Source organism: Copidosoma floridanum, unplaced genomic scaffold (genome assembly GCF_036245765.1).
Source record: "Copidosoma floridanum isolate Cflo_tuat_1 unplaced genomic scaffold, Cflo_Japanese_pri ptg000004l, whole genome shotgun sequence".
Lineage (NCBI taxonomy): Eukaryota > Metazoa > Arthropoda > Insecta > Hymenoptera > Encyrtidae > Copidosoma > Copidosoma floridanum.
In genome coordinates, this window is record NW_028321881.1 from 35,787,474 (window position 1) to 35,812,145 (window position 24,672).

A 24,672-nucleotide genomic window follows, 5' to 3' on the forward strand; every position below is an offset into this window, starting at 1 on the left:
GTATGTCCGTGAGCGATAGCTGTCAGTGTATTGGGAGATAGCTTGGTAGCGGTGGTCGACCGGTGAGGCCGTGTTGGGTGGTGTGTGTGGCAGACCGTAGAGAGTACGTTGCGCCTGCGCGGCGAGACAAGGATAGACACTTGGGCTCGCTGCGAGGCTGGTACTGGTGCTGCACGACGTGGCATCGTTAGACTCTCGCCTGCCGAGCCACTAAGTAGTCGCAACACTGCAAGCTAGTGCCAACACACAACCTCGACGACGTTAACCAGGTCGCCCAAGCTCTCCGCTGCCCGTGACGCACGCAGCATCGCCGGGAACAAGACGATTAGTCCGGCCGAAATATTGAACTGGTAGGTGACGCCAGGTTATCTTAGCGTTGTGCATACAGTGAGTGAAAGTGGTCCTCCCATAACTACCCATCCCTAAACGTTTAAATAGAGTCAACCCAAAGCACCCCTACGGAAGTTAGTAACGTATAGCAACACATAGACTAGTAAGCCACATCAGAGGAAGCGTCCTCGTGGTGTGCCAATCGAATCTTATATTTTAGTAACTAGGTGGATTTTAATAAACGCTCAGTTCACAACCAGACGCAAAGTGTTATTTCTAATTGGAGGTGCGCCGTGCTGATTGTAGTGGCAGCAGACTAGTGCCGTTACATTGGTCATAAAAAGCTAGTCCACAATACTTGCTATATTGCACTACATGCTGCTGCAGTCAGCACTGTACACTGCCAGCTGAATCCCGGTCCCTTTCCCTAGTAGAATCTAAATATACTATTGAACTGAGTGTTGCTATAACTAATTAAAAAGATTAAGGTAAAAACCACACACAGACACGCTAGTCGTAATCCCCAGCTACAGTATCACATAATATATGCCAAATTTCTCTTAATGTAATTCGTAAGATATTGCGACGTATAGGTACAAACGTCAAAAAGTCGTAAATAGTTTAGCACGGAAAATCCTCTGTATCTTACGGAAACAAGTCTTCAAGTATTTACATATTTGTTTAAACAATTAATAACAAACTTTATTTTATAACACTATATTGCAAATATTTTGCTAGTTAGATTTTTGTTAAGTATTTTATTACAAGTAATATCACTGAAACGTCGGACCATTGACTGGACTTGCGATATTTTATCAAAGAAACTGAGTAGTTACGCTACTTATTTAAATAATGCGACAAATGTATCAACTTTCTTAAAGGATTAAATTAAAATTTATTAATAATTTTTTAATTTATATCATCGTTTTTCTCTCACTCCAGTCTACTTCTACCGACATCTACCCCTGACATATCGTACAACTATATAGATATACAATACAACACCAGCTAGTGTCGTTTTCAACCGCTAGGTGTCAGGGCGACAATTAGAAACTCGCAAGAGAAAATATTAAGTTCAGTTTATGAGTTTCCAGTGAGTCTCCTTATTATTATCCACGAATTTTTCAGAGGTTCGCCTCCGGCCTGATCAGGTCAATCGGCTGTCAGAAAAATTCTGTAATAGGGCCGCAGATGATCCTGATCTCATTTGATGATGATATAACCTGGTGGGCAATCCCTCTTGCGAAAATGGCAGCTAAAAGCTGACATTTTCTGATCAGGGGGGCTAACACCAAGGCGTTGGAATATAATACAAGGCTTGTGAACAAATGCATGTGCGATCAGTTCGGTTTTCGGATGAATAGAGAGAAAAGGGATGAAAGGGGTAAAGGAGTAATGAATATGGTCACCAGAAAAAATCTAAGTGCCCCAACCATGAGGTTTTGAACCCACAAATCTCCAGCTATGTTATTACTGATAGCTAGCACACTAACCATTCAGCCAACGACAGCTCCCATACATATAATTCTTTTGAAAATTCCACCTGGGTGGAATGAAATTCGTAGGAAGTATAGCTCAGTACCTATACAATTCAAAATAATTTTGGAACATAAATAATGTTACTTAATATTACATCATAAAACAGTTATTGAAAATAAAAAAATGTTGTGGTTGCTAGTTTACAGAATATTATTGCGCGTAATGTAAGTTTCAAAACTTATTTGAAACAAAATTTTTTTAAGTCTGCAATATGCCATAACATATCGTATTATACTATTTCATAACATTATATAATATTCCAAAACATTTTGAATTTTTACAAAATTAAATTAAATTTAAAATATTTATTAAATGCTGTTTTAAAATACTTTTAGCTCGTCTTTATCAATAACAGTTTTGTAATTTTTGATAAATTTTTGAAACTTAAAAATTGTATTTGATATCATCAGTGCATAACAAAATTATGTTTCAATGACGTACTTGTAGAACTGCTTCAATTACATTTGTTTGAAAAGTACCCCCGGAATTCCTAACAGTGATAGCTGCATGCCGATCGCTAAAATTTTTACAATGATTATGAAGTTATTATCATAAAAAAAATCACCAAAGATGATATTTCTACTTTTACTTATAATAAATGATAATTTAACTAAAGTTATCTTGATACTTAAGCTTATGCCACTAGTTGAAATGTACGCAACAATAAAAGAGGTTATTCTTTCTAGGTGCACAACACGTAACAAAATATTCTTTAAATTTTTATCACCTACATCACAAACTCTTAATATATGAAAAATGTTAACTATCACACGATGAAGAAACTTATTAATAAATACACATATCAGAGAGCAGGAGAGAGAAGAGCAATTGGTGGCACAGTCACTGTTGTATGGACTATCCCCTTTCTCTTTTGCAGTCTTTATACGAAAGAAACGAAGTTAGAGCGCCCAATTTGTCTGAGCACGTCAGCCAATCGTGTCTGAACCGAGCGCTATTGCACACGTACCACCTTGCGCACCGCTTATTGAGTGAAGTACCTAAATACTGCGCCCTGATATCTATTCATCGTTGCCTGGGAGAAAGAAGGTAGTATCTCAGATTTTTAATTGAAAAAGGTGATTTCGCCTGTATAATTTGAATAGGAGCCATCAATTTCATGAATTTATCTGAAATACTATTTTTTTTTTTCCCAGGAGACGACATACAAGTTATTACAAAAATTAAAAAAAAAAAATTTCAGATAAATTTTTTTTTCCTCCGTTTTTATGTTAGTTTTCCACTTTTTTCTCTAAAATTATTATTTTTTTTATTTACCGTCCGTGTGGGGGCTCGGAGCACGTACCCCAAGTGCCCTAAGATAAATCCGATCCTGGTGCAGGTGGCACTGTTTCAGATTACTGCACGTAGCGAATAGTGGAATGTGGTGTTGTTGAAACGCGTTGGATTCCCATTACATACAGAAATGCGCAATTATGGTCATTTCACTAAGTTTAACATGAGAAAAAATGAGCTACTGCATAGAAAATTATTATTTAACAATAAGCGACAACTAAGGCAAACAAAATGTTTGTGATGCTTCTATTATTTATACTAATATTTGTTATTTTTAATAATGCAAATACTATGTACTTTTAAGAAAGAGAGTACAAAATTTTTTTTTGTTTGCGGTAAATAACAAATATTTATAATTCTTACTCCAAATTTGTAATAATGTATAATTTTGACCTCGAAATTTCATTTTTTTCAGCTTCATCACTCACTGTCATTTGCGTACATCTTGGTTTTGCATTATTATACTTACACATCTTCACAATCAAGGCTATGGTAAGAACTTATAATATTATTGGATTCAGAAAAAAAATTACATAGGAATACGTATTTTAAGAACTACACTTTTAATCATTTTCATGAATTTTATGACAAATATTATCAATACATCAAGCATTATCTTATTCTTTCGCGAGTTTTTACTTACAGACCTTTCCAGTCAATACGATACTTAAAATTAATGATACCATAAGACTCAGCAAGAAAAAATACATGGAGTTACATATTTTGAACTTAAAATTTTAATGCATTTCATGATTTTTACAGTGGATTAACAATTTGAATGACTTTTAACACACAAATATTATCAAAACCAGTTTTTTCTTTGTGGTGCAGGAGAATTAACTCGAAAAGTTTTTTTTTATCTTCGCTTATGTTTTGGATTACAAGGAAGCATTATCCCTCGGTAAAGCATAATTGGACACAAATGATGTTAACGTTCACCCTAATGTACATATTGCACAAAGAAATTAAAAAATTAAAACATTTGCGGTGAGTAACGTCAATGAAAATAAATAAACACTATGCTTAAAGCATGTCGACTAAGTGTATTAAATAAATCAAAATAGGCAGGTATTAAAATACAAGGGTAATATCGCATTTTAATAAAAATCGTTATCACAAGTCAAAGACAATACATAAACGAAAAGAGCTGCACATCAGAGACAGTTGAAATAAACACACTGGATGGAAACAAGATGTACATTTAAAACAGTTTATTTTAAATAATTTATTATATAATACTCAAAAGTACAATTTTGGCTTAAATAATCTAGCATTCTATTAACGTTACCCCATTTGACAATGTAAATTATTTTAGATGTAAGTCTTTCAGAATAAGAGTTTTCTTGATCTAAAATGGTAATACTGTCCTTGTCAAGACTGAAAGAGTATGTAGTTTTCACCACATAGGTTTACAAAGTTGAGGTTTGTTTTTTTAGTTTTTACAGTCTACTTTTTGTTTGTTAATACGTACGACAACCCTGCAACTAAACTGCCCTACATATTCTTTTTAACAGTTATTTCATTTTATTTTATAAACTGTAGAAAATTCATCCACTTTTTGAGTAGGCTCTTTTCCAAGAGTTTTTAGATTAACAAAAGTGTTGACCGTTTGATAGTTAACTTTTTTTTACTTTGCACAATGTCTATTTTTAATTTGCGCACTTAACCTATTTATTACAAAGCAATTACCATCATTTATCTTTCACATTTTAGTTTTTGTCCAAACCAAGGATCGTTCTATCGAATTGTAATTTTAAAAAATATTGTTAAAACAAAAAATCATCATTGTAGTGATGATTCACAAACAGTTTTTTTCAAACCCTACGAATGTCAATTAAGTTGTAGCCACCTCATCTAGCTTGAACTGATTGTATCACGAATATAGGGCTTTATTTAAAATTATTTTTCTTTTTTAGACTGGAGGTACAGGAATTAAAAAAAAAATTTTTATTACCTACAGTGCTCCTTATGTGTGTATATTTATACATGCAATTAATTTTTCCATTAACCCTAACCCCTCATGTATTACCTCGCTCTCTCTTAACATCTTCACCTTACCTCTCTCTGGAGAGCTCCCACCCACTCTTATGTCTGCACTATGCAATCAGTTTCTCTTACTGTCTTACACGGTTTCATATAATCGTCAATGGAATGAGGAAAAAAGAAACTGATTTTTTACTCAATACTGTACTGTATCTTGTTAATTAGTTTGTCTGGAACTTAATCCTGAGTTGCATCCGTCTTTTATTTTAAACACTGTCAAACTAACAGTTTAATTCAATTGGGTTACTAAAAATAAAGTTTTAAATGCTTTCCATCATTTTATAATTGTGCATATCAAATTCATTTAATTAAGTATCTGGTAGAGATCCTAAGAATTAGGGATGAGAAGAATTGAATGAGATCCATTTAATTCATTAAAATAATGAAAACAGTTTTTTAACACTTTAAACAGTTTTCAATATCAAAAAAAAGCTCTAATGGATGTGTAACCTTATGAGAAAACGTCTTTTACTCTCCTAAGCATCCAAAAAAATTTTTTTTTTTATATTCGTTTGTTAACGGGGCTCCAGCGAGCACTTGTACCAACCAAAAAATAAATTGTGTCAGTTAGTATAACTGCTGCAAGTATGTGTGCGAGCACCATCATGTATGTATGCGTGTAACTGTAAAAACTGTATGTTAGTACAAGTAGCATACAAGAATTTAAAGAATACTTTACGAAATATCTTGAATTTTTTCAGGGTTACCTATATTTTGCAAGGTACCATTTGAAAGCTGAGATTTTTTTTTATAAAACAGTGACCATGCTGATATATAACTCCTACATTATGGTTAGAAAATTAAGATATTTTTATTTTGCTCCATAAGAAGTTGTGTGTAATGTGCGTGCTTTGAGAGCAAATATCTCGAAATTTTCTACAGTTAGAGAGATAAATAAAGACACCACTGGATTCAGTGGGTTCTTACCTATCAGTTAAACGACCTACGATCTCTTAACTCCTTTCGCTGGAGCCCTTAAAATTTGTTGAAACATTAGTTGCTATTTGAACTATTTTATATCCTTTGAATCAATTTACTTTGCGCATTTTTTATTACGGCCCATAATGTATGATTTTGTAGTGGGCTTATCGTAGTACTCAATAACTCCAAAATTGTGTCTGAAAAATGTGCAGTTTTTGAAGATACAGTTTTTTCAAACATCTTTCGTGGTAGAAAGTTCCTACATAAACTGGCTAAAAACTCGTCAACGTACATGCGTAAATGGGCTTATAACATCTTGACGAGTTTCTAGCCAGTTTATGTAGTAACATTTCTACCAGGGTTGAAAACTCATTTTTTGATCATAACTGTATGCAAATTTAAAAAGAAAAATTAATTGTGTCCTAGCATAATAGAAATTAAGATAGTTAAAGAAAATCTTTTCAGCAGATACACAAACACATAATTATTTTAAAGTTACAACAGTTTTCTGCTTAAGCCAGCGATATTATTTTTTGTCCATTCCTAACGGCTCTTGAAAACTTGATCGAGCTACTTTATATTAAAAATGAAAGAAAATGGCAGTTTCTTAGATGTGTCTTACTTAATTTATAACTGAGATACAGCAATTTTTTTCCTTTTCAATTTCAAGTTATTAGATCGACCTTTTAAGCACGGTAAGGCATGGGCGAAAAATAACATCGCTCGCTTGAGCACTAAACTATCGTATGTTTTAGATAATCGTGCATTTTTGTATTTGTTGAGATTTCTACTTTTGCATAACTGAAAACTAATTTAAAAAATGTAAGCTAATTTGTTCCATATAAAATTTAAAGCTTTATTTTAGTTTGTAATTAAACAGCAAAGTATTTTTTTTAAATGGTCTTGACTTCTACAAAAAGGGAAACTAAGAAAGCGAAGACAAAATATATTTTTTTTTTTGTATAAAATTATAAGTGATAAATCTGTAAAGATTAAATGGGGATATAACCATGACTTTTCAAGATATTGAAAAAAAAGTATATTTAGGAAAAGAGCACATTTTTCAGACCTCATTGTTTGGGTGTTAAATAATAAAAATAACAATCCAGACATTTACTACAATATCATAAAATATAGGCCTTCACGAAAAATAATTGCGAATAGATCAATTTTGATAATATGAGCCAGTTTAACCATTAAGATGAATTTTAATCAATAAATAGAATTTTTCATGAATACGTAAACATTTTTTGTTTGATTTTTCGTACACTTAGAACCAAAAAGCACACGTACTTACTAAATGTATTACATTTATTGAAGCCTTTTAACAGAATAAAAAATAAATTAAAATTTAGCAATTATCGCCGGGAATTCGTCATTATAAAAAAAATTGACTTCTTTGGATGAAACTAGTCCAAAATTTTTTATTTTTTCTACTTTTACGGTGGAAGGAGTTCGATATGCGCTATTGCAAAACTGTTTACTGACCTGATGAAAAGACCGAATTCTCGTTAAGTGTCTTATTTTTTTTTTTTTTTGTAGTGTACTTCCCAGCAAAATAGGCCATAAAGAAAGCCGTTTCTAAAAATTTCTTTAAAAAAAAAGTTTTAATGAGAATAATTCCAAGTAAATATTTGTTTCAAACAGTATATTTTTTAATATCCTAAATATTTTCTTATTTAAAATAACTATTTTTTTTAATTTAAGAAGATACAATCTACTTTTAAGTTATTATTTGCTTAAAGCTATTTTAGGTACAATTACCATGATTCTAAGAAATTTTTAAATAACTGTTAAAGTAGAGAACAAATACACTTTAAAATTAAGTTTGAACATCATTGTAAGAAGTCAGAAAAAGAATAAGTATCAATAAAATCATAAATTATGGTTTTTAATAAAATGTACATGATCGAATAGAATATTCTTAGGTAAAGTACTAAATACTTGATGATCTTTTAAGTTACTAAAATCATATCAAATTAAATACTTAAGCTTAAATAAAAAAGTTACATGTTTTACGCAACAACTTCAATGGCTATGAATATAACTTCAGAGTTTTATATAATTAAAGAAGATGTAGGTATAAATAAAAGAACTTTTGCTATTTATATCACGAAGTTTGGACAAACATTAGCTAAACTCGAGTCAAATATTTCAGCAAAAATCAAAGTTTGGGATTTTCTTACTGCTCATGTTTAGCTAACGTTTGGCCAAATATAAGCTTTCACGAAAGTTTGGCAAAATGTAAAGTTTTTTTCGTGGGTAATTGAAAAATTTAAAAAACATAAGTGTATTAGAATACCAAAAAAAGATACAAGTTAAAAGAGAAAAATGTATATCATGGTCCAGCGTGTATTACGTAACGCTTAGAAATTCAAAAAATATTAAGACCGAAAAACTTAAGAAAAAAAAGATAAATGGTGTTGAACTTACTAAATCAGATCCTAAGAACAAAGTAGATGTTGTAAATAAAAAATAGTGAGTGAATAGTAATAGGAAAAAAGGAAAATTACAAAATTGAAACTAAGTATTCAGAATGATAAAGCAGAACGTTTAAGTATAAGCTGTAAGAGTGCTGAAAAAACGCATTTTAAGAGGGAAAAAAAAGCTAGTAAAGTTGAATATTGTGACTAGTTGAGAATCTCTGAGTTGTTATACTACGCACCTAGTGAGTGACGTTAAAAATGTCTTAGATTTTATGTGAAATTGTTTCACATGAATGGTTAACGTAAAATCTAATGCATTTTTTAACCTCTGAACGTGGTGCATATTCTATTTTTCACCAATCCTGCACTAAGAGAAGGGATTTTAGTCCCACGAAAAAAGCGGGATGAAAAGTTATACTTTCAGCAAAGTATGGTAAAATAGTTTATTACGCACCAAGGGAGCAAAGTACAGCATTCCCGTCCAAGTGTGTGATTGCCTCCCGTGCCGAAGGCGAGGGTGGCAAACACTAGGGCTGCCACATGATTCAAAGAATTATTGATATTGTCTTTTCTTGTCTCAATATCAAGACAAGACAACATCGAGACAAGATGTGTTTAATACCGTTCAAGACGAGAACGAGATTGACCAATCAATAATTACATTTTGTCAGGATCAGTCATTCGAGAAATCATGATCTAGAATGCATCTTGAAGTACTTTACATATGTATACACACACAAATTTTGACTGTATACAGTTGTATATTATATAGGTAAAATATGCAATGTGTAGATATATAGCTGGCAGCACAGTTTTTAATATTCCCTAACTAAGGTTAATAGCCAACCCAAGAATTTTTTGTACTAGTTCTATTTTACCGCTGTGCATGGCAGTTGGTAATGTATTGTATAGATAATCATGTGCGCATTTTTAGGCACAGGTGTAGTACTCAAACAAACTATAGTTACTGTGCAGTCTGCAGTGGGCAACTGTAGACAAGGCCTGTAAAGAAAGGGAGAGAGAAAGAAAGTGTGCATGTGCAGTGCTTGTTTTGACAGATCAAAAAAAGAAAAACCGCTAAAACTGTGTATCGTGTTTCAAATAACATCTACAGCATTGAGTCTGATGCATCATGATGAAATATTTTTACGTCTTGTTCCTGAACATGTAGGCGTTCTACAAAAACAACAACAAATATTGGAACAATGTATCAAACAAACAGTAAATACTTATTCTTTAGTACAATTAATAGTACGTGAAGCAAATAGAAAGCATGCGAGAGTACGTGGGGGGCTGGTATCAGAACATAGTTCTGAGATGGAGAGAGAGAAAGAAAGAAAAAACTGCCACCAAAATATAGTGTGCTTCTGACGTGCTGACTTGCGCTGAACAGCTCGATGAAGCACACCTGTGCATATAATATATACATATATATATATATATATATATATAGACATATTACTTGCCTCCCATCGGTAAATTATTTTCTCTACATAAAAACAACTGCTCTCCTCATTTATTTTTTCTATTATTCATCATCACTAGGAATTATGTTCAATTATCTTTATATAATAAGTAACAGTCTGAATCTGTACATGAATTTATTACTTTCTTTGTGCGCAAAAAATTAATGTTATTTTCATTAATTAAATGCTTTGACAGCCCTTTATTTCTTTAATTTTAAGCCTTGTTCTTCCAACGAAAAAATCAATTTCAAAATTATTGTTGGTAAATAATAAAAAGCACACTCATGGTTAAGTAAAGATTTTTTTAATTTTTAATTTTTTGTACATTGCAAAAATTTTTTTTATTTATCATACTTATGTACTAGAGTTTTAAAAAAATAGTCCAATCCCTTATGAATTAGTGGAATAATTTTTTCATAAAAAAACCAATTTATGAACATGGATCGATCGACGTTGTGCTGGTTAACTTACAAGAATTTGCCAATTAATTTTTTCGATGATATCACGATAAATTATTTTGGTTCACTAAATAAAGATATTAAACTAGTAAAAAAAACAATCTTTCGAGATAGGTATGTGACTGCATTTAGAGCGATGCAAAACAATTTAAAGAAAATTTCACAAAATAATGGATCAAAGCTATTATTCACTTTTGATGCATGGTCTTCGAAACAATTCAACTCGTACTTTAAAGTAACTGTTCATTTTATCGATAATAAGTGGAATCTTTAGTCTTTTGCGTTAGCTCTGCTGGAATCGAAAGGTGAGCATTCATGATCCCATACGGCTCAGGTATTCTTTGACATGCTCAATAATTTTGGCGTAATCGACAAAGTTGAGGGAATTACACTAGGTAATGCTAACTCAAATGATACTTATACAATAAAGCTTGAAATTCTTTATACAAAATTTAGTTTAACTTTTAACAGCAAAGATCAGTATTTTTGTTGCTTAGCACACATCTTGAACTTAGGTGTTTCAGATGTACTTAAATTGATAAATTTAAAATGCGATAAAAATGATAAGCTTTCCATTCAGCTTAATAAAACTGAGATAATTAATGATGATGATGATGATGATTATGAGGACGACGACGATGACGACGACAACGACGACGACGACGACGACGACGACGACGATGACGACGACGACGACGACGATAATGATGATGATGATGATGATGATGATGATGATGATGATGATGATGATGATGATGATGATGATGATGATGATGATGATGATGATGATGATGATGATAATGATATACATAATTTGTTTAATACTAGACCGATGGCATAAGTACCAAAAATTCGAAGATACAAAATGGGGTAAATAATAGAGAAAGGAAGCCATAAAAAAATTTGAAACTATTCAACGTTAAAATACCTTTGAAAAATTGTATGAAAATAGAAATGAAGCAACTTTAATTAATTATAAATCCCAAAAAGATTTTTTAGATCCGAATTCTGTTTCTTGTCTTGATAGAGTTGTACAAAATTGGAAGAAAGAAATCCATTATCACACTCTGCTAGACTGCGCAGTCAGAAATAAACCAATTTTGGAATGGTGGAAAGAGAACGAATAATCGTTTTCTATTTTATCACGAATTGCCCGTGATTTTTTCACGATAATGCCAGCTTCCGTGCCAGTCGAACGATTATTTTCGATGACATCTCAAATTGTGACAACTACGCGATCTTCGTTGACTTATGAGACTATCCGTATGCTACTATGTGTCAATGCATAAATGAAGTGTTTATTACAGCCAATCATTTGTAACGTACCATTATAGAGCCTTAAAAATCAACAATATCAGCAGCCTTAATACTTTTATATCTTCTTTGCATAACCTAAAGAATTTACATTCTGACTCATGTAACCGATCTCATATTTGTAATAAGTGTTAATTTAATAAACTGTTCATTACTGTATATTACTTAGTTTTTTTCAACCATACAATATTATTTATTATTTAACCAATTATTCAAAAAATTTTAGATATAATATATATGTATAATACATGTCAAGATCAAGATCTTGAATCAATATCAAACAAGTTTTAAGACAATAACAAGATGACCGGTTTTAAGATCAATTTAAGAACAAGACAATAATAGAATTTTATTGTCATTCAAAAACAAGACAATATTTTAAAAATAAACATATTGTCTTGTCTTGCGTCAGCCTTAGCAAACACCCGGGAGATGATGCCATACTTTGTTCCCGAGGCCCGTATACAATTTTTTCTCTTCCTCCGCTGAAAGTATGACATTTTTCCTTGATTTGAGGGAGAAAAGTGCAACATAACCTCTCAGGTGAAAGTCGCATTTACTGCTTATTGGGAAGAGTATTTTTCATCATACTGCCCCGAAACTAGGAACTTTCCACCCGCTTCAGGAGACGAAAATCCCTTCTCTCGCCGCAGAATTGTTGAAAAACACAATACACACCACGTTCGGAGCTTAAGAAATGAATTTTATTTCATGTTAACCTCCCTGGGCTGTGCCTTGGCCGTTTATTTACCTGAATTCTAAAATATTCATAACCTCGCTCACTAGGTACATAATATGCTATTGGCATCCTATGGCCGTAGGCTCGGGAGACAATTTCCTAGCAGAGGATGGCTCAATACTTTTCCTACGAGCAGTACCTACATACAATTTTTCACCTGGGAGGAATGTGGCAGTTTGCTTCCAGAAATCGAGAATCAAAGTCTTACTTTCAGTGGGGGTATGAAAAAATCGTATATTACGCACCTAATGAGCGTGGTTAAGACTGTCTTAGAATTCACGTAAATAAACGCCCGAGGCACAGCCAAGGATGGTTAACGTGAAACCTAATGCATTTTTTAACCTCCGAACGTGGTGCGTATTCTGTTTTTCATATATTCTGCACCAAAAGATGAGATTTTCGTCCCGCGAAGCAGGATGAAAGTTTCTACTTTTGGCGCAGTATGATAAAAAAAATTTTGATCATTTTTGAAAAAAATTCGGCTTTGCCTCGGGCGTTTATTAGCGTAAAATCTAAGACATTCTTAACCTTGCTCACTAGGTGCGTAATATACTATTCCATCTACTGCGCCGAAAGTATACTTCTCTCGACGCAGAATTCATGAAAAATAGTATACGTGCCACGACTGGAGGTGAAGAAATGCATTAGATTTCCCGTTAACCACCCTTGGCTTCGCCTCAGGTGTTTATTTACGTAAAATCCAAAACATTCTTAACCTTGCTTACACAGTGCGTAGTATACTATTTATAATTTTTTATAGTTCAGAAATAAAGCAACAGACAATTTTGTTACAAAGTATGCTGCAATAATGTACCTTATTCTATTTTTAGCTTATGTGACAATTTTACAATGTAGTTTTACTAGAGTATGTAACTGATAGCACTGTAATTTGATATGTAAGAAAATCCACAAAAAATGTCCCATTTTTGTCCCTCATTTTAATAAAAAAAAATTTTTAAGGGCATACCTTGAAAATGAGGCTCATTTTACTCGTAGTGTCGTATACTATGAGGAAAAACTTTTGAACGCGGGTGTTTTCGAGGGTGACACCCTTTTTGTCACGTTTAACATGTTAGAACTGTATCATCTACAGCTATCAAATACATAGATATAATTTTAACATGCAATTTGCGAAAAAAGGATATCACCCTCACTAAACAAAATTATTTTCTCGTAGTACCTACATCATACTATAAGGTGGCTCCAGTGCCTAGTACCGTATCAAAATAGGGAGACTAAAAATTAATCATTATTTTATTTAAAATATGGTTTAAAATTATCGTAGAGACTGTTCTAAGCCATATTCTACATTTTATCTGTTACTTTAGTGAGTAAATATAAAAAAACAAAAAAGTTTTATGGTGCTCTAATTGATGAACTGTTACGGTACGCTCCTTAGTTCAAGAATGTGGCAACATTGCTCAGCTGCAGTCATACCTATAATATGTACTCTGCAGAATGCAGACAGCTGAGAGCTGACTTGCACTCACAACTGTATACTTAGTCTCCGATTATTTAAAGATTTTGTTCGATAACAAGACACTTTTCTCATGTCATCGAAAACTACGTAATAATATATACAAGATAGTATATTTTTTACACCTTACGGGTTATTTATATAAGTGCAGCAGTAGGTTGTATATCACGTAAGCTTGCATTTCCTATCCAACCCGTCTTAAAACTACGATTTTGTAAGCATGATTTCTAACAATTTTCATCGTCAACCTTAATTTTTTTTCATACGAATAGAAAGATGGGAATTCAAAGAATATAATTCAATTTTAATAACCTCGGTTGGGTTATTTATAATTTTAACATTGAAGCCACTGGAGCCACCTTAATAAAACTGGGGACAAAAATGGATTATTTTTTAGTAGATTTTCTCATATCTTTATCAGAATATAGCAACTAATAGGCTGGCAGTGGGTACTAACAATAAGTCAACTCAATAACGTAAGAATTTTTGAATAACTTTTCCAATTTATAATAAGGATCCTAGTAGAATATAAATAATAACAACAGTATTAACGTACTTGACTTTGAACATTAGGTAAAGATAATGCTGACCTATCTGCATGTAAGGTCAAACACTAGATTGAGGTAAAATTGACATACAAAGAAATTCACCTATAATTTTTACGCATTCGATTAAGACAAATTCATCAAATAAAAATCATTTCATAATCATTTGAAGTGAGTCAGTAAGTAGATCGGTTACCGTATTAACATCTTATGGTTTGCTTTGAGATTCGGCTACATATATATGCAGTGAATGTATAGTATTATGTACACCATGTGTTTAGTGTATATATGTGTATATGTATAAACTTATACGTATATATACATGTATAGAATAAATTAAATTACTTTTAAGAAGACCACAGATGCAGTTAAAAAGGACGACTATTAATTAAATATTCTTACCGTATCTTTGACACTTTCAATTTTCCGTTACCTAATTATGGGTCACTACATGCTATCGCCTTTAAACATCGCATTACCCTCACTGCAGGTAATAGGTTTTGATTATATTTATAGAACATGTGTGTAAGTTCTTTGTTTACATTAAATTTAATAATGGAACATGGGCAACATTTATACAAGCATGTATGTAAATACACACGCTTACACAAAATGCGTATTTACGTATGTATATGCAGTTATTACGTACATTAGTATATTGCATGCGAATTTGCAAGGGCTTCGATTTACAAATCAAGAGGTTTACGGCACGAGCCCAAGGCAAGGGCCGTAACGAGGTTCGTAAAGAAGCCTTTTGGAACGAGCTACGTATACTGTTTTTCCACCTAAGAACCCAAAATCAAGCGGCAAAGGTGCTATTTTGAGGTTAGAAGGTGGAAAAATATATTACGTATTGATTCCGAGTAAAAATATACATCAACAATTTTCACAGACACTATTGCCGTTACAATTTTTTCCTACCTTTGGGTACTTTGAGAGTTGGGTGTGCCCTCGGTAAGAAAAATAGGGCTCGCACCTGGTGCGCATTCAACCAGGGTAAGCACAAAAAGTCCCTCGGGCCTGGTGCTTGCCCTGGTGACATGCGCCTTTGGGTACAAAAACTACTATTTTATTCACGATAATATAAATAAATTTGAACTTATCTTTCATGTGTGGTGATAAAAAAATATGCATGTCGATTATGCACAAATTAAATTAGTTTAATGTTCATTTAAAAAAAAAAAAAAATGAAAATAGATGCTGTGCTTCTGCTAGAGCATTTCAATACCTTGCCATTTTGTTTTTATTTCGGAAAATATTTTTAGAACGAAGTTCTTTATGTCGCGTACTCGGGGGGCTGGAATTTTAAAACCGACAGATTTTTTGAAACGGAAGTGGTTTACCCGAAGTCTCTTTCTCTCAAGTTTCCCCCCCTTACCCCGTCCCCCTCACCTACTGTTCTCTACACACTTCCCCTCTCCCGACTTTATATGTATATCTGCCAACCGTGCCGTGTTACTCTTCTGCACACCTTTGCCCACCATTCCCCCTCACACTCCCAAGCAATTCATTTTTAAACAAATTTTAATTTTGTTTTTTCTCACAATAATTTTTCTTTAACTTAGAAATTTTTTCTTTTACAATTAAAAAAAAAAAAAAAAAAAAAATACTTTTCATTTCAGAGATTTGAACCCTTGACCTCCAGCATATGAGTCCAGTACCTTACCCACTCTGCTACGTCATTCATAAATACAGTACTCACGTTCAACTATCGTGAGTACTGAACTATTTTTTTTAATTTTTTTTTTAATCGTTTTTCAAGTTTTTGCTTAGTGAACTACATAAATGAAGTACTAACGTTTATAGAGCTTCGTTCTTCCTACGGGTCTGGCGACCCCCTTGTTACCTGAGAAATTGTGTTTTTATAAGTACTCATGTCATGTTTAAAAAACTTCGTTCTTACCGTGGGTCCCATGACCAATTTATCCCCCCTGGTTAGTTGTTTTAATCCCCTTTATATTTCATTCATTCTTTTAATTTTTTGTTATCATTTCTTCTTTTTTTTTTTTTTTTTTTTTTTTTTTTTTGATAAATTTTTTTTTAAGTATGTTCAATAATTTTTTTAGAATGCAGAGAAAGCAAATTTATGAAGATAAATTTTTAGAGTGTCAGAAAACTGAGTGGATTTTATTTATATTGTGAACCATAAATTTTTGCATTAATAAAATTTCGACTCTTCATACAAGCTCATAGTTTTCTCACACTGCGAATTGTTGAAAGTTTTACTGCTTATTTTCTCGGGTTTTGAGAAAAGCTTTTTTTGAATCAGTATCAAAGAGTCTCATTGTTTAATTGATAGATGCTTTATTATTTTTATTGAAATTTATAGTAGATCTCCAATTACTTTTAGATTATTTTGTGTTATCAGGTTTTTGTCGTCCAATATTTCACTACAAATTTTTTTTTGACAAAATTTTTTATCATGTGAGATTTTGAATACTTCGTTATTTTATTATTTTCCAATATACTTCTAATTTTACTGTACATGCCTTGGGAACCTCTTTTTTCCAAGAAATTCTCTAGAGTATTATGCGAACCCAACCTTTTCTACATAACTGTCTTAGAAGAAGCAGAAATAAGTAATTTATTATGCTGTTTTGGCTACCAACTCCTAGCGTATTACTTTCATGAATTAAAACGACAAAAAGGGCACTGATACTCAGTTTTTTTTTTTTTTTTTTTTTTTGTCGTGATTTCTGGACATGTACTGATTTTTTGTTGAATCAAAAATAAAATTAAAGAAACTAATGCGGATCGTTGTAGATGCCTTATAAATATTCGACACGATCTTTTTGAGACTAAACTCTAAAATGTTCATCATCATGTTAGTTCACTAGTAGCGCCACCCTGGTGGATTTAAATAGAACTCTAGTGAGCCTAAATTATGTGTTCAAACTATAGTATGGGCAAGCTTCAATATGTCTTATTTGAATTCTATTTTTGATTTCATTAATTATATAGGCGATGGTAAAAACAAGTTCATCAAAAGACAAAAAGTTTTAAACGTGGGTCATATTTTATTTTGTGACATAACATCTGGAACTGGAAACAAGATTAAAAGAATGTCTGTTATTTTAAAATTAAGTTAGCTATTTGGAGCCCCTTATAAATTTAAAATTATATTGTAGCTTGTGAAAAAAAGGTAAACAACTATTTGTGTACGTAGTTGCAAGAGGGCTGAATGGAACGTGTAAACACAGTGTTGTAAAACTAATATTTTTAACTAGGTATCCGTCTTATTTTAAATCAATTGTTTAGCCTACCGTTGCATTACCCTATTTTATAATGGTATAAAACTGAAGAGTGCTATATTCAAAACAAGGTACATAAGTACATTTGGATCTGGTTTTCAGTTTTAGAGATTATGCCACAAAATAAAATATGACCTGTATTTAAAAAATTTTCTTCTTCAATAAACGTTTTTTTACGTCAGGAATAAATTTAAAAATAGAAATCAAATATGAAATATTGGAGGTTACCCACACCACACGTTTGAACGGCCACACGAAATAGCGGCCAACTATGATCCTGTTATAATTCAACCGGACGGCGCTACTAGTGGGTTAACATGACAAATATTGTGAGCATAACTTAAATAGATGGACAAAAAGTGACAGTTTTTATACAGGGTATATGATTTATAAATATATGAGACATAAACAACTTCATAATTTACATACTAAAGGCAAAAATGTCTGTAGGTTAGCACAAATTCAGAAGTGCTAGCTTATGAACTGACATAATCTCCATTTTATTTATTTTAGATACATCTTTATAGAATAGGGGGGGGGGGACTATTGGACAAATTATATCACGTTTAGTAAGTGATTCAAAAATTCCCCGAATGATTTTTTTATAGTTAATGTCTCGCATGACCTTTAAGTGTTAAACTATATGCCCTATCTTAGAAAAGATGAAGCAAGGTAGACAAAAATATTAATTTTCGTGGGCTTTATATTATGTATACACTAGTACCACATGAGACAGCGATATATGACTACTGGAAGTGAAGTAGTATAGGCCTAATAGGAGAAATTAGGTTTTTATTTTTTTATGGTGGAAAAGGCGTTGAATGAAAAAAGTTATTAAAGTTCAGATTTTTAACATTATAAAAGTGAGGTTGTCATTTTTTTCATGTAATGAAATCTTTTTTTAAGGCCAAAAACATCATTTTAAAAGTAGTGAGTACAGTTAACCATACATTGAGCTACTTATTTCTGCAGCTGCTGCTGCCACCATTGTTCCTGCTCAGAGCAGGTAAATAAACAGCTCAATGCAAGGTTCAACTGTACTTCCTACCTTAAAAAAAATATTTATGGCCTTAATGAATAGTTTCATCTCTTAAAAAAAATACAACCAAACTTTCATCATGTTAAACATGTGTACACCAAAAACTTTTTGTGTTCAACACTTTTACCTCTGTGTTTAGTACTGTGTTCACCACGAAAAAAAAAATAAAAATCTAATTACTCCAGTAAGGCCTGTACTACTTTTAATCTATAAGTCACATATAATGTCATGTCACGTAGTACAAACTTTCTAATAAGGTTAAAAATCGCAGCACACTCACAGAGAAGTAAAAGTTGAGGTGAAACTATAACCGTAGTTTTCAGTGTTTTGAATCTTAAGAGAAAGGAGGTTGAAAATTTTAGGAAAAGTTATTGCAAGCTTACAACTCAAACATAACCTTAAAACCTTTTAAAATGTGCAAAATTTCTGACAGGACAACAGTAGCACCAAAATTAAAATTTTCATGGTCTTTCTAAATTGAGAAATAATTGTTGCGCGTGAATAGAGATATGGTAGTAAAAATAAAAATACAACTTTTTCTTTTGATAAATTGGCTAATAATTCGTAGAATAAAAACTACAGATAACAAAAAGTTATTATACGTTTTAAAATTATTGTACATGTGTGCAGAAATGATTGAAAAAAAAGAAAAACTGTGTTCACTTAGTAGTCCTTGAGTTGGTGACACAACACAGAGACTATTGGTATACGTTGTACGTACTCCATGCTAGAGCTCTAGTCTTGCTGTGTAGTCTTTTATAGCCTATGTAATAATAGCGTAAGTCCCGTGAGTGTCCGTACATGCATGAATATATGCCTATATATATTAATTTATGGATGTTTATAAACATACATGTGGTCACAATTTGTTGAGACTCAATTGAGACTCAGACTGGAAATGCTCAACCTACAAAGTGATCGGTACGTACAAAGTACGAATTTTCTACATAAATAGAAAAAAAAGACAGTATGAAAAAACTCACAGTACGGTAAAGGCACTAGTTACTGGCCGCGACCAGTACCTGGCCACTTTAAAAAATAATTTTGAAAAAGTGGTGGCCTAGTACTAGAGCACTTGTACATAAAATGTGTACATAACCTTACTTCTGCGAGCACTAGTAGCCAACCACCTCGATTTATTTACATTTAGCATGGGGTGGCCAGTTACTGGCTCTTAAGTTTGGGTCACTAAAGCAACCTTTTTTTTCAGTGGCCATGCACTAAAGCATCTGACATACTCAGATTACTATAAATTATTATTGTCTACGGTCGGATATACGACTTCTATTTATCGTATAGTTTAAAATACATTCATAGCTTCCAAATGATACCTAACAGAAGTTCAAGTTTTAAAAGCTGTTTAAAATATATGATGTTCTTTTGATAACAGCTACTAAGTGGCCAGTAACTAGTACTTTTACCTTACTTAGTATGCGTTTACGTACGAACATTACAAATAATACTAAGATTGTAAAGCAACGGCAAAAAGGGGGTGTATGCAAATCAATGGTGTATTTTTAGAGCAAGGCAACAGGTAGGGAAATTAACGATCCACGCTTCGCAACCAAACGAGGTCAATCGATTTGTCTCTCATACTTTCTGTAACTCTTTTGCTCTTTTTACTTTTCTGAATAACCAAAAAGAATAATATAGCGTTAATAGAGCTAAATATCCCATTACTAAGACACTTAGAAAAATTCTTGTTTTACTTCATGAGTTTGATCCTTTTTGCTTTAAATATCCTGTAGCATCATAGCGAAGGCACAGAAAAATGTGATTCTCACTTTCGATTAACGGATATAAGTGCCTGCTCTACGAACTATCAGGATTTTCCTTTAAACATCCCTTAGCTTACTTTTGCTCAATTACAATAGTTCTCAGAGAATCTCTTACTTTTATGAGCAAATACTGTTTTAACATAAATATTAAATTTTACTTGTTGGTATACACGTTCAGTATCTCAATTTTATTATCTAATATTTTGAACATGTCATTTGAATAGCTACAATGACTGTACTCTAAGCTATTACTACACAATATTACCGCACACAATAAGGAGTAGTTAAGATCTTTTTATTTTTTTTCTTCTATACTTAGTAAAAAAAATGATTTATTCAATTTTTTTTTCTATATTATAGTGTACTGACTACTATGGTATGTACACTTTCTTTATTCATTAAACATTTTACATTGTCTTTTTTAACATGTCGCTTTTACATCGTGTCATTATACACTTCTCTTATTTTCGCTTGTCATTACATTTTCGTTCCTTATTATTCGCATATATCATATCTTTTTTATCTCCCCGGTCACGCAGGACCGGTTATCGAGAGCTCGTCACAATTCTTTATTTTTCAATCGATTATTGTTAAGTATTCTTTTCATCTTAAAAACTAAATCTTAATCCTAAGTCGATTTCATGAATTCGATACCCGGCAAGAACCATCAGAAAAAATCTGAGTACCCCGACCGGGAATCGAACCCACGACCTCTTGAGCTGTGTTGTTTCGGAGGCTAGCATGCTAACCACTGAGCTAACGACGAGCTCGAAAACAAGTCTAAGGAAAGAGGTTTTTTTCATTAAACACATTCAGTAGAAAATAAACATGATAATCTAAGCCCATGATGAAATGAAGTAACTGCTGCCACTCAACTGGCTCCAAGGTATCCACTCAACTATGACGAGATGGTACATACCGTGATACGAATCTTTTACATATTATACCAATACTATGATTTTTGTTTAAATTTATGCTATAAAATTGACTTCATAATTTTTCAAAAACAATTTTTATGTACATGTATTATGTTACAAGTAATTGTATGTGCAGCAATATTTTCTTAAGGCAGTTGCCAAGCATGTAATCTACAATAAATTTTTAATCATATTGAATCTGCCATCTTTAGGTATAATTTCGCTGTTTCACATTTAACTAATTATAACTGAATGCATTGACAGGAAAATTTTTTTAGAAAAATTATAAAGTCAATTTTGTAACATGAACTCTAAAAACAATCATATTATTGGTACAATATGTAGACAATTCGTATCACGGTTTGTACCATATCATCATAGCCAAGTGGGAAAGCGTGCTTACGTCGCACGCGAAATCTCAGCAGCCGAAGTTCGATATCAACTGCTGTACGACTTTTTTCATAAGTCGTGTACACTCATCACATGTATATTGGCATAGAAACTGATATAAATATATTTTTAAATTCATGTTTTTTCAAAATTTGCTTATTATTGTATTATTAAAAGAAAAATTTCGCTATTCATGTCACGACGTTTGAATAAACATACTCTATTTATGTATATGATATAATATAGCCTCTCTTTATAATTATTATCTACTGTTGCATGGTGGAAATCGTAAGGTAGCTGTAATAAAGGCCAAACTGGGCCTCCTTTACATGAGTCTTATTTCGTCATTCGATATACGTGATTGCTTTCGAGATTTACCGTCACGCATACTAAAGTTTGATGAAAATGTAAGAAACGTCCTCCGAGCTTGTATCAACTAGGTTTTATAACCATTGATTTTGAATCGTGTTGAGTATATCGAAGCACACTTTATAAGACCCCCAGCTAAGATGCTATCAAGTAAATAATGCCTGCTACAAAACATCACTTGATCTTTTGAAAGTCTTCATTTAAGTAATCCATTTAAATAATCATTATCCTTTCCTATCAATCTTCTTACAAGTAGATACATGTATATATATACATATATATATATATATATATATATATTTATATATGTGTATAAATATATATACACATATGTAAATAAACGTGCATAAAGTATGACATTTGTATAACATGGCAACCTGTGACCTTTGAAAACAAGCAAAAACGCTGTATCTTGGAAGGAAAGCGAATTTGGTTATCAATAAGAATTTTGACGGGTTGTCTAAAAGAAAATTTCATGATCGAGGCACACAAATAGAGAAGGGTTATATGCAATATGTAAGGGGACTATGCACCAACATAACCTTAATTATCTTGTTTTTTGACTGTATCTTGAAAAGAACGAGTAAACAATTTTTCTTTCGTATATGCCATGTTTAGAAAATTAATAAGAACGTCCACAAAATCTTCGAAAATTTTCGTTCTAACATAAGCTCCTGAAGATAAAAAAAAACAGTCGTATCTTGAAAGAGACGCTAGATAGACCAAAAATAATTCTACTTATAAAATATAATCAGTAAGGTGCAGAAATATTTATAATTTAGACATATACAAGCAATCATCATACCTAATTCTAAAATTAATAAAAGTCCTATCTCAAAGGAAAAGCTACATCCTACATACCATAGCTATAAATGAGTTTACTTTCTATTCTTTATCATGTGCTGTAAGACTTATTGTCATATGGCCGAAATCTATATTCTTATTGTTAATTTTAAGATGAGTAGAAACTGATAGGGCACGGATAAATTTTGAAATTAAATTATAATAATTATATAAAATAAATTAAATGAAAAATGACATTTTACAGTGGAAAATAACGATGTCTATTGTTTTCCTTAATCTCAATCGGATAAAGTAGATTATTTTACTTTTACGGTGACCACAATTTGAGGAGGTTCGGGAGTAATAACAAAATGCAGAGACCACAATAATATAGAGTTTTCGTGATAGTCTAGAATACGTAGAACTTATATGAGTTTCTAAGTATTTGTTATAGGTCATTTTTAAAAGAATTGTACGAACGATAATCATGTGATTAACATAGGCTCTTGTGGAAAGTAACCTTTTTGTCTCACTTAAATGGACAAAACTTTTTGAAAAGTGCAAAGGTATTAACAAAAATTTACCTTAGTGTTGATTATTGTTTAATGATTCGGTGAGCAAAATTTAGAGGCATTTTATAGTGCATTTTAAACAATGCAAACGTTAAACGTCAGGAAAATATTGAGTTTGTGGGATGCAAGAGGGGGTGCGCTGTAAAGGGGGCCAAGCTGCGTGGGCAGAGTAGACTCTTCCTTCTTCGTCCCTTTAAATGGTACTCCCGAACCTCCTTAAAATAGTTATTTTTGTTTGATACAAAGATTTCAACAACCATTGAATGTAAATATATATATTTAAGGTCATATCAAATGCACGAATACTACATGACAAGCTTACAGGTAGCAAAAGTAAAGTAAGTCTCAGATCTCACGTACATAGTTACCTGAGGCGTGGCAAAGGGTAAAAGTTAACTTGAGATCTGAGGCTTCTTTACTTAATTACATAGGGTGGATATGATTTTAAACCAATAATGCACGGATAGAATGAATTTTGGCCGTGCGTAACGGGACAAAAGTATCTTCTTTCAGCACAGTGTGTTGAAAATTTTTATTTTAAACTGCATTACATAAGCTACAATTCGTTTATATATTTGTACATATAACATAGCAAATATAGAAGTACTTACAATGCATTAATCACGTGTAATATAAGTATTATACTCAAGTATATATATTTCTTGCGTGCGCGTGCTCGAATATGGAATAATAATAGAATTACTACTATTTTAATATCTAATTAATAAGGATCTATTGAAATTAAGTGTACTCTAATTTTTATGATTTTATTTCACCGAGTTTAATAACATACGAGTTAAAAATTTCACTTGTGCTGGGGGTCCCCAGACCCACACCTGTTTTTTTTTGTTTCTAAAATAATTAACATGCATCATAAGTCGTCATAAGGTGTCAAATTTATCCCATCAGTGGTCATGAAGCATGACTCAAGTAATTTTTTTTCACCTAAAAAAATAAGCAGAACTAATCGTGGGGTAAAATCTAGGAAATAACTTATTCTTACAGATGATTTGTAGATTTCA

At 32.2% G+C, this 24,672-nt stretch overlaps 1 long non-coding RNA gene across 1 annotated transcript in view; it reads left to right on the forward strand.

Annotated features, from left to right (window-relative positions):
• Positions 1-203: 203 nt before the first annotated feature.
• The window catches only part of LOC149375831 (uncharacterized), a 77,773-nt gene continuing 53,304 nt past the window's right edge, over positions 204-24,672 (forward strand). The window contains exons 1-2 of the long non-coding RNA XR_016293659.1: positions 204-350; positions 3,578-3,654. This is a non-coding gene — a long non-coding RNA (uncharacterized LOC149375831). The remainder of the gene's footprint in view (positions 351-3,577; positions 3,655-24,672) is intronic.